The following is a 13,564-nucleotide window of genomic DNA, read 5'->3' as shown; positions in this document are numbered from 1 at the left end:
GTAATAATGTGTGATAATTAAATATTGTATTATGAGATATATTTGCTTTTAACTGGAATGTACACACATGTGTGGTGTAGTACATTTCATGTTGCACAACTGCAACTGATGTTCAGGCAACAACTATTGTTAATCATATTTAGCAGTTAATAGAAGTCTGACGATCATAGTGAGTTTTTAAATCAACATAAGGCTACGTGTGAAGGAACAGTGACGTCACAGGACCTCAACCTGGATCGCTGGTTCATCAGTCTAAAGCAGCAAGGTGAAGAGACTCAGAAGTCAGTCAAAACAATGAAAGAAGAACAGTGGGAACATATAACAACAAAACTGAGCAGGGTATTTTCTTGAAGTCCAAACTGTAATTATTTTATCATATAAATGTATGGTTTGTTCACATATTTTGAAAATACAGGACTGTTTTATTCCATTACTGATATAAACAAACTGCTTACAGACCATTGCAGATTTAGATTTAGCTGTTGTCCAGTGTTACTCCATGTATTAAAAGACTTGTCAATATGAGAGTGATACAAAGAATTGATTGCGATTTGTCTTTTGATTTTCAGCAGTAGGGGTGAGCATTTGTTAACATTTGGATTATAGATTGTGTCCCGAACAAATCTGCAAACTGTTGTGTCAGAAAATGTCAAAAATTTAACATTGTAAACTTCACCGTATTGGTATTAACTGCAGGAGTGCTCATTTCCTTATTTGTTACATGATGGTCTGTAATGAGTTCATGGATTTGTAGACTGTGTCATGCTTGAAACTACATTTTCACACCTGTGCTTTGAATAAGACAGCTATTATTAGAAAGAGCAGTAGATGGAGTGAATTGACTGTTCCAAGAAATCTCCACTGGATGTCAGTGCAGCATTGCTATATGGAACTGTGAAGACATGACGGGTCCTTCACATTATGCTCTTTGTATCGGTATATATAATAAATAATATTTAATATCATTACTTGAGTAAATAAGGAAATCTAAGCAGTGAAATGTTTCTCTGGCCAATCTGCACTGTAGTTCAATGACACACTGTAACACGCTTTTAAGTAAAGAATGCAGACTTCTGCAGAAACTAGATGTGGCGTTTGTGGCCCTCTAGTGGTGCATAATTTTTACATGCAGAGTAGGATCTTCCATGAGTGATCCTGTGGTGTAAAAGTTGAGTTTTTCTAGGTGCCAGTAAATCTGCATTGGCTGTGCTGAATGAGATGACATTTGCAGAGAAGCTGCTTACTAACTTCTGCCAAATGAGGTTGGAACTGTTAAGAGAAGCAGCACGCGGATTGTGTAGCCTCTTGTGTTTGGCTCTGTTATACTGCACATGACGCTTTTGTCAAAGAATGCTGTTATCCTGCAGAGTCAACTCAACAGGGGAGTGATAGGGAAACATGGTGGGGTGGTCACTGAGATGCAAGCAGTTGCCCCCGACACCAGGTGGGTACACTGCAGCATCCATAGAGAGGCGCTTGCTGCCAAGAGAATACCTGATAGACTGAAGGATGTTTTGGACATTACAGTGAAAATGATTAACTTTGTTCAAGCAAAGACCCTGAACTCTCACATATTATCTGCACTATGCAACTAAATGGGCAGCGACCACTTAACGCTGTTAATCCATACCAAAGTGCAGTGTCTGCCAAAGTAAAGTTTTGACAAGATTTTTGAGCTGAAAGACGCCCTTTCTTTACCGATCAACCTTTTCACTTGTCGGGGTACTTACATGACAATGAGTGGTAATTGGTCTATTGAATCTCGGATTACAGGGCCTCTCAACAACCACATTCAATGTGCAGAACAAAACTGAGGCTATGACTAAAAAATTGGAGCTCTGGTCTGTCTGTGTTATCAAGGACAACACACAAATGCAGGGCTGTGCAGAGACCTTCAGAGGGGCAGGTGTTCAAAGTTACTAAGAGGCACATGGAACAAGATTTTAAAACACCATACACCAACATAATTCATAGCATAACCTGTTGAATAATAACCATATTCAAACAGAATTTAACATGGACTATTACAACAAACCGCATCATATTATCTCATTGTCCCCCATCCAATGAAATCAGAGGGGGGGACTGTGATTCGCTCTCTGTTGTGTGTGTATGTCCTGCAGGCAGGATGAAGCACGCTGAGAGCTGAGAACCATAATGGTCACAGTATAGATCATAAATTGATCATAAACTGTGAGGACTGAGGTTTTTTATTGTAAGGGTAAATGAATGGCAGGATTAGCCCAAGGCTTTAGGTATTTTTGTCTGAAGGACTCAGTTTACAATGTTTGACTGAATGGCATATAAATCAATTTACTGTCAAAAACAAAAACCCCTGAGTGGTGAAAAGGCTGCTCATTTAAAGACATTTAGCATATATTGTTTCTAAACGAGAATATGCTTTTGATATGGTGACAATCTCTAATCCAGAGCATAACATGTAGCTCTTCTATAATTACAAAGAAATAAAAAAAACCCAAGATATACAACAACTGGGATGGAAAGGGGAGAATCTTTAAGGACTATAAAATTTGGCTAAAAATAATGGAGAGGCAGAGTTCAAAAGTAGTGCAAGAGACAGTTAGACAAAACTACACAGCTACAAACTCTTATCTTAAAAGAAACCGCACAAGTTGTGGCTGCCATTTCATTATTTATATTAACTTAGATCTTTGTTTCTGTAAAAGTAAGACATACTATATAATACAGTACATACATTAAATTAAAATACATTCTGAGACTTATATTTAACGGCTCCAAGCACAACAGTAGAAAAATATTTATTAATCCTTGGACACCATTTGCTGTGGTTCAGAACCTGTTTTGGCTGAAATATCTTGTTGGATGTTGGATTTTTAATTAAAGTTCTAAGATGGAGATGTCACTGAATAAAGACTCAACTTTGTAGGACTCTTTAATATTCATTTTTCCCAACAAAAAAAGAAAAAAAAGAAAATGAATTGTGATTATTTGCCATTGGATTTTTCTCTGATATCTACTGTACTTTTATGCTACTTCTACTTCTAGTCAGCACATCTTCAAGTATTTAAATATTTACACAGAGATTTAGTTACTTTTAGTTTAGTTTAGTTACTTTTGAAAAGATCTGTAAGTCCTTTTATAGCAGGTTTCAATCTTGTGCTTTGACTTTTGTTTGTTTGTTCCTTTCTTTCAACACCATTATATCCTGCAATTCTTCCTAATTTCTGTCTCCTCTCTCCTGATTCCTTCTAGATAAGTAGTTGTGTTGAAGTTTCTGAAGTAATAGAAATATAGAAATATAATATCTGAAGAATTTCTGGTTGAATGTTTTCTTTATTATGAAATTATAGGTCATTGAATGTTTTATATTGTGAAGTAAGAGTTATGTTGAATTTATATGCGAAATCGTGTTTGTGAAAGTTAAATCTGATCACATAAATGTTGCTTTAACTTTATTTCATTTCACTATACTATTAAACTTTTATTTCAGTGTAGATGGTTTGAGAAAGTTGACTCAATGAAGGTTGGATGTCTAGACATTATGAGAAGTGCTACTATGAATTTTAATGATTGGCATGTTGATAGAAGGATTGACTTATTATAAAATGAATGTATAATGCTGAACTGTTTTCAGAATAGTTTTTACAATATATAACACAAGGTGATATGAAATATTCAGATCCAGAGACTCAGTGTGAATTTTGTGTTTAAAACTCAAAACTTAATTCTCCAGTGTGAGAAAAGTTATTTGCCATCTCAAGTTGAAGTCAACCACACCTTAAGAGTTCCCCTGAAACAAAGAAATTGAATATTCATCAACAATTCGTCATGAAACATTTAAAACACACCCAAAACTTCACCCATTTATCCAAATTCCAGAAACTCAAGAGCCAAGACAATTCTTATTAAGATGTCTATTTGCTTTGTTATTTGACCAATTATATACATATTTTAATCTTTTATTGAAACAAGTTCAGTTTTTTTTTGTTTATTTGTAACATTAAGTCCTGTGTTTCCAAGTTTACGCCACTAAAGATTTGAGTGTAGTCAGATTAAACTTTATTCAGCATTCAACTAAGATTACAAGATGCACAGCCAACACCTGAATCCTCAGCTCAGACACGTAATGCTGCTCTGAAGAGGAAAGTGACGCTTGAAACTGGATATCGGTCTGCTTGCTTACAGCAGTTGGCCAAATAGGAGTCTAACCAAAAAGACTCTTTTCAGAGCAGCCAGAAACGGCTTGACTCCTCTCTACCTGTGGTTCAACACCACTACACCACAAAGACTCAAAATGGTCAAAGCTGGACAACACCGCATGAAGCTGCAACTTGCAGCCGACTCCATCTATCAAGACCTAGTAAGACGACATCTCTGCAGCTACAAAACTTGTCAACAGTGGGGCATAACATGGCTTTGTGATCCAGGGTTGAGGTCAAATAGCGTTAAAATTAAAAGATAATTTCTTTAGAGAAGTGGAATTAGCTTTTCCGTAGCATTCCCCATTGTAATACGTTAGCCTCAAGTCACACACTTCGAGCTGCTATTTCTAAACAAGTTTCTTTATTATTTTATTTTATTATCATTTATAGGCATTATTATTCTTTTTAAATTTATTATCCTATGCTTTATCATGCATCCTCAAGATGTTTAGCTATTAATAAATGTCTTCATTTATCCTAAGAAGTTGTTGTTTCTTTGAGCACAGTAAACGGAGGTCACTGCTCGGAGAAGACCTTATGGTTATGAGACTAATTAACTGACCAAATTGAGAATTAAATTCAAGCTTTAATGTTTCCTCGAACATTAAAGGTTAGTTGTAGGAGGTGGTGCCCAAACAAGGTTTATATTAATAAAAAAGTTAATGTTCCAACACTCTAATGCCCTTTGCAACAACATATCTATGTGAGAATGGTTTCTCAGCCCTTACTGAGTTAAGTCATTCATATTATGCTTGAGCTGACGTGTATGTCACTTATTTGAAATATGAGAGGGCTTTACATGTGGCTGAAAATTGTTACTAACACTGTCATATCTTCATTAGGGATGTGCAGGGAGCCCAGTATTTGTATATGTGTCTGTATTTGTTGAGGCAGCAAAATTATTTGTATTTGTATTTGTATTCAAATAAAAGTTGAAAGAGCCTTAAAAATCCTGTTTTTGTTTTTGTTTTTATTACGCTTTTAATTTTAGAAAACTGAAGTGTTACAATAAGTGTTCATGAATAAAATACCTTATGAAGGAGGTCCCCACACTGGGTCTCTAACTGGAGTCTCCCAGATCATAGATGACTGCGCTGACTACTCAGCTAAAACTTTACTCGTCACCTCATTGCAGACAGACCTCTACCTATTTATACACCCATAACACAGAGACAGCACACTGTGTAACATTTGGGGAAGAACTTCAAAGGCGATTCTTGCTTTGCACTTTTCATTTACTGCCTGTTTTTTACAACCTAACTTTGTGGAAAGGAGAAGGGGAACAACAGGTTATGTAGAGTCCCTTGGGACACTTCGTATGTGTCAGTAGCTCAGCTTCATCTCTGGGGAACACCCCCAACTCCGGGAGTGAAGTCCAAGTTAGGAAATGTGCGTCATGTAGCAGGTGGATGTGACTCCCCTCATTGACACCTGCTGACAGATGCAACAGCAGAGCAGAGGACAGAGACTAAGATAGTGATGTAACTGACCTGCGCGCTGGTATTTGACATGTTTTATTTTTTTTCCTTCACGAAAACAAATAATTTTTAAAATATTTGTATGAAACAAATATTTAAATGTAAAGAGAGAGTTGGCCATCTGTGGTGGCAGAGGGGGTATGCAGCAGGAGGTTGAATGTTTGAGGGGGTACAGGACTTTAAAAAGTTTGGGAACTACTGCTGATGGATCCTATCTCCTCCTATATTTGTAGGTTTTTTGAAATTTTGCACTGAGTAGAGATGCACAGTTACATTCTGTTTCATCACTCTTTAATGGGCTTGGATCCCAGGATGAAAGAAATAACATTTTTCGTTTGGGTCCTAGACAGGAAAAGTAAAACCACTCAGAATCTACAAGAAAGTTCTGTCTTTATGTGGTGTTGGTGCTTTTGAGATGATGCAAGGCAACTTTCCACTCAGTGTCAGTGGAGTTTAGGGATTTGATGGCATTGAAGAATGAGTTTGTAGTTGTGAAATATAATTACTCATGTTCTGAGATCTATACTCAACTGACTTACAGTAGATCACAGGAGGAGGTAAACTGTAGTTCTGTTGGATATTTCCATGAATGACTTAGTGTGTGCCTGACAATTTGAGGCATCATGCTGATGGAGTGGGGTTGTGTGGATGAAGCATTTTACTGCTCAGTTCAATGTCAAGAATATAAGTCTGCTAAATTGATCCAGTGAATACAAATTGTGTCATATTGCTTTGACAGTGTCACCTGTCCAACAGAAAAAAGCACACAAATCTTTCATGACATTTTGTTACTTAAATGCACATTCAAACATTTAGTTTAATACCTTTACAATATGAACACATATATCATTCAGCAAAGTGCTGGTCTGTACAGCAAGCAAACAAATTAAAATATATAAGATTGTGTTGTTGAGCTTTGGCTGACATCCCAGCAAGCAGTACCCTCCCTGAGCTCTTTGACAATCCAGCTGACCAGAATATTTTGGTTTCCATTCACACTGGGTGAATGGAAACTACAGCAACCATACCCAACTTCAAACACCACGCAGGAAGGACCAGAGCTGAGACTTGACCCCAAATCTTTCTAGCTGTGTGGTGGCAGAGCTGAGACATTCCACCAATTCTAGTGCTGCCACTCACTCGCACCGATTTATGGTAATGATGTCTTCTTTATTTCTTGAAAATGGCATCATTACCATCACCAGTAATTTTATCTGTACAGTTAAACCTGCACTACAACTCACTCTTAACCTACACATTTTTACTTGCTTGCATACAAGTTTTTCTGGCTACATATCTTAATGTCAAAACTTTCCTAAAAGGAGAGAACCTGGTCATGTGAACTGGTTGTGATATAATCAAGTGCAGTTGCTTCTGTCTGTTAATTAGTGAATATAGCATGTCTTAATCAAACTTTGCATTAGTGCAGTGGTAGATTGATTGAACATTAATATGCTAAATATGCTGATGAAATGAATGCACACTAACATACACACATTCTGTACATATGCATGCACATACGTCGTCCTAGGTCACTTTTGGGGACATTACATAGACTTACATTCGTTTCCTGGAGACTTACCCTAATCCTAACCATAACCACTACTTGCCTAACCCTAACCCTGACCCTTACCCTAACCTTATCCTTAACCTAACCCTAACCTTAACCACTGACCAAAAAATCAGTGTTTTATCAATTGGGGACAGGGCTTTAGTCCCCAATCAACTGGTCTTTAGTCTGAAATTTGTCCCCGAAAGTAGCCTATGACAGACCCATGCACACACACACACACACACACACATACAGTACACTCAAATATCATATTATTAATGGATAGACAGCCCTGACGAGAACTCATCTACATATCATTATCATCACATTACAGAGGTTTTCTAATCAGTTACTGAATTAGCATTTGGATTAGAACCTCGCAATCATTCAGCGACCTTTCCAAAAACCGCATTTTAATGCGTCACTAATGAACATATGCTACCGAAGAAGTATGCACTTGTTCCGATTGTTTTTGGATTATAGAAATAATGCTTTAAGACCTCAGAGAATGAAAAGTACTGGTTACTCATTTCAATTTGCAAATGTTTTGGCTTGCAATTTCCTTGGCGAGCTGAGTTTTTACCTTGACATCTTTGATATTTGACCTATGCACTGTGGTTTCCTCCACTGTATATTTTTGTGATATTAAATTAAACTTAATGGTTTAATTCTTAAGTGGCTCTAGGATATGCACTCAGCTCACTGATTTAAGCAACTGAGGGCAGAGAAAAGTATCAGTGAAAAATAATATTTTTTTAGACTGCCAGCTGAGGTGGCGAAAAGAACCAAGTATCATTTTAACATCTAGCCTAGGAGTCTATTTTGTCAACATGACCTGTTTTCCTCCATTGGAGGGCACACTTGAATAAGCAGTAGCAGTGAAGTGAGCCAGAGCCACTGCATGTTCACTGTGATCCATTTACAGTAGAGGATCCACATCCATTTTTCCCAGACACATTCCCAAGATTTGTGGCTCACCTCTACCTGGCACTGCTCCCAGAAATGTCCTGGCATTGCATTTAGTGTTAAGAACATTATGAAAAAATGCTCTTCATATAAATTATTATGTTTCAAATGATTGTTCTTGCACAAATGTCTCATTAATAACTTTGTTGGACAGCATTTCTCTTGCTATCTCATGCGTGCCTGTTTGTCTTTCCTTTTTTTTAGCCAGAAGGCACTGCTGATTTACTTAATTCTTCAGTGTTGTGTGACAGAAGCTTCCAAAAAACACATAGGCCTATTCATTACTTTCTAAACACAAAACCATTATAGTGATTAAACCTTAGTGAAGTACTAATATGTATTATTGGTGTTTTTTTCATCGGCTTCACCTAGATGGGGGAAATTTAGCAAATCATATCTATTAGTGTCAGATAAAAATAAAGCAAATGTGCTGCATTTAATGTGAAATGCCGTTTCTGAGATTGTCTAAACTCTTTTGGCACTGAATTAATGGCACTCTCATAAATCCAAACCATCTGCCACATTGAGTTGCCTCTTTTCTCTCTCTCTCTCTTTCACACACACACACACACACACACACACACACACACACACACACACACACACACACACACACACACACACACACAAAAAAAAAAAAAACACCTGCCAACTAATCTTAAAAATGTGGCTTTGTTTGTTTGCTCCATGTTTCCAGGTGTGGATAAGCTGAGCCCAAGGCGCTGGATACTGCTGCTGATAAATTGTTAATGACATGAGTTGACCTCACAAACTCTGCCAGCTTATGGGGTTTTACAATACAAGATATTTCTGTGACATCACTGAATAGAGAAACAGTTAATCACAATAGAAACCTGAGGTTGACTTTTCTGTTTATGCTACCATCCCTTCTCTTTTTCTTTTTGTACTGTACTTTCTTTTTGTATATAAGGTTACAATGCCGGATGTTCATGTTAAACGTGCTTGTCCCTGTGAGCAAAAAGCACTGGCTTCAGACTGCTCTGAACGCTGAGTTCCCAACAGTTTTTTCTACTTTCAAACTGAGCCAACATCAGTTTGCTCCAGATTTCTTTATATGATCATCTGCTCCATGCACAGCATGCAAGTTCACTGCTCCACTCTGCTAATATTATGGCTGTTTTCTATTGTTTTGGGGGCAGTCACATTGAGCCATGACTAGAGTCGAGCTGGCATGCTGTGAGTGTTTTTCCATTACACAGCAGGCAAAATAAAATAAGTTGTTTACCTGTTGCATTTGTGCTGGTCGTCTGCAGCTCTTCATCAAACACCATCATCACTGTGGCTGTTTCTGCTTGTACTCCCTTCATTATTTCTAACTGATCCATTGAACAAAGAGCTCCAAATATCTCCATATGTTGTTGTGTCAACTGGTTTTTAGTGCTGCTAATGAAACTCCGCTAATTCGATGAGGAACACATTTAATTTTCAGTAAATTAATCACAAGTCTCCCCTTATTTAGTCATTTAAAAGCTTTTAATTTGAAGGAGAAAAGAAATGTTGGGTTTTTATTGGTGGTAACTTAACACGAGACTGATATGGCTACCCCTCAACGGGCTTTCTCAAAGCGGGACAGAACAGAATGGACTCACTGGGAGGATGACTCCATCTGAATTTTTTTCTAGGGTTTTCAAATGGAAACGCCCACTCAGCCGTTAGCAAAAAGCAGTGACATGGGTTAGAGTGCTGATGCCCCCCCCCCCTGCACACACACACACGCAGTTCGCTGACAGTGTCTTCCTAACATACTCACTCACTGTATGTTGCACAAAAATTGTCCAGATATACTACCAGCAATGTTGCAGCGCTGAGTCTGAGAGTGTGAGATGTGCACGGGATGGAGCAGAGGGACAGACTGAGTGCTGGGAGCTCTGGAGCAGAGAGCCAGGAGCAGCTTTGGACAAATAACACCTGCAAGTCACACTGGATTCTGCTCTGATCCGGAGCCGTTTACTGGCAGGAGGAAAAATCAGAGTTTATTTTTTAAAGTTTGAGCAGTAGCAACAGTGTGTGCTCCAACTGTGTGTGTGTGTATGTATCTGTTAGCACGTTTAGCAGAGCAGCAGCAACCTAAATTTGAATTTTTGGATTTGAAGATTTGAATACATACTGGGAAGCTACAGAATGATATAAAAACCTCCATGAAACAAAAAATAATGGATCCGCCCTTTAAAGAGACAGACGCTAAGACTGCTTGTTCAGACAGAGGCTGAACTGAGGGGCTGCATAGGGCCAGTAAGATAAATATAGAGGTTTTTGAACTATGAATCATGCAAAGCTACCCTAGTGGAGTCCAAAAATAAAAATATAGAGCTGGAAATGAGCATAATAGGTCCCCTTTAACCTCTTCCCTGACTTTCTCTCACTCACATCCTCACTCTTTTTACATCTCTTCCTCTCTCTCTCTTTCTCCTGCCAGGATTTTCTCTGCATTCCCTTTGATCTTTCTCCTCCTCCCCTCTCCTCACCCTCTTAAGGCTCTTCACTAACTTTAATTGAGCAACTTAGAGATCAGTGGCAGATGCTATCGTGCACAGACACTCACAGGTGAAACCACAGTTCATCTTGCTTTGTATGTGTGCACGTGCACAAAAATATATAAAAGTAGAGGTATTTTTGTGTGTTTGCGTTTATACTTCTCAAATTTGTATGCACATATATGCATGGCTGTGTTTGCGTGTGAAAATGTCAGGGATCGGGAGTGGAATTCAGCATATAAAAAAGTGGTGCTTGCTAATTGTGTTGCTGTGCATGCTCCTCTCTTGCACCCACTGTAGTTTCTGGCTGTTTAGAAGCTCTTTGATCAGCAGATAGTGAGATGGTAGGGAGGCTGGTTATGCTGGCTCCCCTGCCTGATGCACGGGTGGCTTCACTATATGTTCTGCACACAGTGGGAGGCTGGACTGTTGATGTGTGTGCGCTTATATATGTGCATGTGAAAGATGAATACTGGAAAAGAGAGAGGAAGGTACACAGGCAGAAAAATAAAGGAAGAACTCATACGTGGTGAAAGAGAGGAAAAGGGAAAGAAGAAGGCGAAAGAGAAAATAAGAGAATGAAGGGGAATAATTATGTGGGGGACATTTTGCCTTGAATGAAGGAGTGTGAACAGCTTTGACTGACTGCCTGGCAGGGTCCTCTCTGATGTTTATCCTGCCTGTGTGTACTTCTAAACATTGCCTTCAGCCACTACTGCTGCACAGTCAAGTTGTGATCTCACAGCTCCTTGTCAGTAATGGTTTTCCTTGTCTGTCAGTGAGCGTTTGTGCACCAGAAAACTCTCTATTGATAAAAAAGCATTTGTCCGTAGCGTAATTTCAATCAGCATCCCGCCAGCATCCCGCCTCAGCATCCCGCAATACATTGCAGTGCAAGAATGCAGTGAGAAGAATGACAGGCTGAACTTGAAATAATAATTTGAGGCAAACTGCATCAGCTGTCTTCCACTCCAGATTATTTTTTATTTTATAATTATTAAAAATCACTAAACCCTGGCCATCAGTAAATATTACTGTTAGATATCCCAAACCAATATCCAAAGTCCAAATAGCCTGCTTATCCAAATCCATAACGCTGTTTTCACAGTTATCTGACTAAACTTGGTAATCCTGTTTTCTGATAAACCCCCTCAGAGCAAAACTACAAGCTGTGACATGTTGCTTGTCCTCAGTCAATAACACCCAGCCTGCCTATCTGGGGATGGCATTAACAGATAAGAATGACTCTCATTTATGGACAAATGTGTTCACATAGATTTCCCATACAATCCATCTATGGCATGTTTTAGAGTGCCTGCTTCTCATATTAGCAGCCATGAATCAACTCTTTTTATTGACACATGGAGTAATGCAAGTGTAGCCGGGTAATCAGAATACACTGTATAGGCTGTGATTTGTTACTGTAGCAAATACAAATGCTACATTGGTTATACAGGGGCTGTGAGATTGCATTATAGTAAAATAACACCTTGGACATTGATTCAACCATACTGGGCTGCCATACACATACATAAAATCAACTACAATACTACTCCACCTTCTCACCTATAACATAAACGGGATTTTGTGATATTTCACAGTTTATCAGTACTTCTACTCCTTTGATGTGAGCCATGGGAAAATGAATTTGAGAGCTGTCCTTGTGGCAGAAACTCTTTAAAGAACAGGCCTTCAAGGAACAGTTGCTATATCAAGGAACACTTTCTGTGCTTTTCTACAGGGCTGAAGTGCTGTCCCTCAGTGTGAGGAGCAGAGACTGCAAAATAATCCTAACTGTATCCCTCAGTGAATAAGAGAGGGGTCAAGAGACTGCCAATGTAAGCTGTCATGCTGGATCTGAAATGAAATACATACATATATACATAAATACATATCAAAGATACCCCACATGACCAGGGATACAACACTTAACATGTGATTGCACTATTCTGGGTGTCTTCAGTGAGCTGAATTTACTAAACCATGTTTGATCCAGTGTCTAATTAATTCCTTAAGTTCTTGTGTTTATTGCAGGGGAGGGGAGAGAGGGTATATGGTATGTAAGGAGAGGGGATCTGACTTTGAAGTGGTGTTCTGCAAATCTCTAGAGGACAACCAAGCCCGAGGCTGGACTCAGGCTGTGGGGAGGGAAGCAACAACCACTTTTCTATTGAGAGGCCCAAAGTGAGGCTTTCAGTGGCCCTGTTTGCTACACTGAATGACCATTGTTATTTGTTAACTTGAAACAGTACATCCCATTGGAGATAGAATGTCAAAATGTCAATAGGAAAAGACTTAAAGTTTGCTTTTATTCGACTGAGAGGTAAATAACAACTAAGCCTTTGCTAGCATTGTTTGGCTCTGCACAGGAATATGGGCTCTTAAGCCTTTTTCACACATAGTTCCTGGTAAATTACTGAGATAACCTTTCAGGCACTGCTAGTGATTTTCACAACACAGCTGAACCAGCACTTTCCATGAAATATTACTAAGTCTTGAGAGGGGAAATTGGTGGTACAGATTTCCCGGAATATTGATCCCTGCTCCCATTCACACATGACCCCATGCAGGAAATGTTCCTGAACATTTCAGAGATAGACTGCATGTGTGAAAGGCGCTTTAGCAACCCTGAGAAGATTCTTCAATCCTCTGTGGTATCCCCCTCCCTGTGCCTAACTAGCTAATGAACTATCAGCCATCTATCTTCATTCCACCAAGGGCCCACTTGTCCTTCCCTGCAGACAGAAGCTCCTTCTTGGCAGGTCTTGCTGAGGGGAAACCAAACCTCCTGACAGTGAAGTGAAGTCCTGCATTTTCCTGAAAGTCATTTTGAGATGATAAAGAGAATTCAGTGATCCTATTTCTGTTGTTGTAGACAGCACCAGGTAT

Source organism: Thunnus thynnus, chromosome 1 (assembly GCF_963924715.1).
Source record: "Thunnus thynnus chromosome 1, fThuThy2.1, whole genome shotgun sequence".
NCBI lineage: Eukaryota > Metazoa > Chordata > Actinopteri > Scombriformes > Scombridae > Thunnus > Thunnus thynnus.
This window is presented reverse-complemented; position numbering follows the sequence as displayed.